Source organism: Octopus bimaculoides, chromosome 22 (assembly GCF_001194135.2).
Source record: "Octopus bimaculoides isolate UCB-OBI-ISO-001 chromosome 22, ASM119413v2, whole genome shotgun sequence".
Lineage (NCBI taxonomy): Eukaryota > Metazoa > Mollusca > Cephalopoda > Octopoda > Octopodidae > Octopus > Octopus bimaculoides.
In genome coordinates, this window is record NC_069002.1 from 9,164,651 (window position 1) to 9,167,932 (window position 3,282).

Consider the following 3,282-nt stretch of genomic DNA (forward strand, 5'->3'; position numbering starts at 1 on the left):
TAAAATACCTATTCTGCTACCATAAATATCTCCCTTTTATTATTAGTGAAGTGTGTGTGTGTGTGTGTGTGTGTGTACATATATATACATATTCATATAGAAAGGAAAAGAAAAGTGTGTTAGATTGACAGATAAATTCTTTTTTTCTACACACGTCTTTTTCTTTCATTTATTTTTCCCCAAAGTCGTGGACAACCTCTGGAACACGACACATACAATCACATATAGGACTTCATTCACACACGTGCGCATTCACACAATGTCACCCATACACACATATATATATACTTTCACATGCATATACGCTATTAATACACACCCAACCACATGCATACGCCACCCTTCCACACACACACACACACTCACACATTGTCACATACGTTCGCACGCTCACACACACACGCACTCCCATCGCAATAGACATTAATACTGAGTCACGCGTGGCTGCAAAAAGGCAGATTAGACACACAAAAGTGAGATACCTCCAGATACTGTCATTATCACACACTCAGACACACACACACGCGCACACACACACGGACACACACACACACACACACACACACACACACACACACACACACACACACACACACACACACACACACGCTCGCACGCACACACGCACGAAGACACGAACACTTCACTTTGTGGCACCCGCACATCTGGTATCATTTAGCAATAATCAGATATATATACACACGTGCGAAAACATACGCACAAACCAAAACACTCTAACAGAGTCGAACACACACACACACACACATACACACACACACACACACACACACACACGCACACACACACATACACACACGCACGCATTTGCATACATACATGAAAGCCATCACACAAGCACATGTTACTACAATACGTACAAAAATATCACATGATCACGTATTAATACCCCCACAATCCGTAGACGAACCCAGACAGTAAAAAAGTATCCTTGCTTACGGATTATCTTCTACTTGTTTCAGTCATTGGATTACGGCCATGCTGTAGTACTTGCCCTGAAGGATTTTAAGCCAAGCATGGTCAGCCCTTTTTCGAGAAGCCGGCCGCATGTGAAATAGCACATCACCAGGCGGGCCGCACTACTAAAAAGGAATTTAAAGTAATGTTTCGTTGGCGTGCCACTGAAGAAGTGCCGCGGGCTGCAGGTTGCCCATGGGTGGCTTAGTTGAAAGAATCGATCCTAGTACTTATTGTTAAGCCTGGAACTTCGTCTACTGGCTTCTTTTCTTTTACTTTTGTCGAACTGCTATGTCACGGGGACGTAAATAAACCCACATCCGTCGTTAAGCGGTGGGAAGGGGAACATACCACAAACACACATACACATATCTTTACGTATATGTGTGTGTATACGTATGTGTGTGTATGTATATATATATCTGTGTGTGTGTCTCTGTATATACATATATGTGTGTGTGTGTGTTTATATATATATATATATATATATACACAGACAGACAGGTATGTAGGGAGTAGGCACAATGGGCTTTCACACAGTTTTCCTCCACCTCATTCGCTCACAAGGCATTGGTCGCCCTTAGGCTATAGTAGAAGACATTTGCCCACGGTGGCACCTGATTACAAAACGAGCTTCATAACTACAGCCACGCCGACAATTTTGGGATCCCTTTTACGCTTGTACATCGAATTGTTGATTACGCATCTTCGATCGCAGATGAAACATGCAAATGTTTTGTCGACGAGGTCACGTGTTCTCGCTTCGCTTGCTATTCTTGAATGTATTTCTCCCTCCCTTGTCTTCAATCTCCGCCAGGAGTGAGATTGAGAAAGGTAGATTTTTGCTAGTGTTTTCTTCTATTCTTGAAGAAGGCTTTCAATTGGTCTTTGAACCTCATCTTTAGTCTTGAAGTTAAGCATTAATCTTGACGTAGCTGGCTGTAGGTAATCTTTCAGTCTCCGCCAGCAGTGAAATTGCCATATTAAACTTTTGATAAGATCGTCTTCTATTCTTGAAGACTTGATGTTACTAATCTTCAAGTTGGTTTTTCTGCTGGTCATTGAATTTTAATCTTTAGTCCGCCAGCTAAGCACTTATCATGGCATATTTGGCTGTAGGTGATCCTACAAGAGGGGCGCAATTGAGACATGTGCACTAAACATGCAATCCACTTGAGCTGATACAATACCGCTGGCGTTGGATCAATAGTGAATATTTTGGTGCATTATTCTATCTCGTCGTGTAAATTTCAAAGGGTCTCCTGGAGGCTCAGCGTGTTAAAAGCATCCTGAATCTTTATAGGAAGTTCTACGTTTCGCATCCAAACAAAAGAGTGGAAGGCGGCTGAGATTGTTCGTTAGAAATTCTCTCTTTCTAACGTGTTGCGTGCGTCTGTGTGAGAGAGAAAGAGAAAGACAGACAGATTAACAGACTGTCAGACAGACGAACAGACAGACAGACAGACGAACAGACAGACAGACAGACAGACGAACAGACAGACAGACAGACAGACAGACAGACAGACAGACAGACAGACAGATCGTCCTGGAATGACTTCAGCGATTTTACCTATACCCGGATGCGAACTGTCTCAATGAGCGTGTATGCCTGATTATATGAGTATGTGTGTGTGTGTTGTGTGTGTATGTGTATTGTGTGTGAATGTGTGTGTGTTGTATGTGTGTGTTGTGTGTATGGGTGTCAGTGTTGCGTGCGTCTGTGTGTGTGTGAGAGAGAGAGAGAAGGCAGACAGGCAGACAGACAGATCGTCCTGGAATGACTTTAGGGATGTTACCTATACCCGGATGCGAACTGTCTCAATGAGCGTGTATGCCTGCTTACATGAGTGTGTGCGTGTGTGTGTAACTAGATATATGAATTATATATTACATGCGTGTGTTTGTAAGTACCCCACACACAAACGCCAGACACACCCACACACATACAGATATCACAAAGACACAGATATAAAGAAGATACCCCCAGCTTAAAAATCAGAAAACGATGTCATATTTTGCGAGCTGCATCCATTAACATCCACCACCGCCACCAACCCCACCCTTCTACCCAGCTACTCAGCTACCCAGCCACCCAGCCACTCACACCCTCCAGCTCTCCTCACCCATTTCTAGGAGACACGTATTAACAATAGCGTGGGAAAGACTTTTTTGACGCGTGGATAAATATTTCTCCCACCTTCCCCTTCGCTCCCTCCTTACTCATGTGTATATTTATGTTCTAGCGTTGGGTGCTGTTATTATTACTCTCTCTCTCTCTCTCTCTCTCTCTCTCTCTCTCTCTCTCTC

The 3,282-nt window shown here is 43.3% G+C and overlaps 1 protein-coding gene across 7 annotated transcripts in view; it reads left to right on the forward strand.

Annotated features, from left to right (window-relative positions):
• LOC106874140 (uncharacterized) overlaps window positions 1–3,282 on the forward strand; it is a 49,746-nt gene that overhangs the window by 5,707 nt on the left and 40,757 nt on the right. The window lies entirely within an intron of this gene.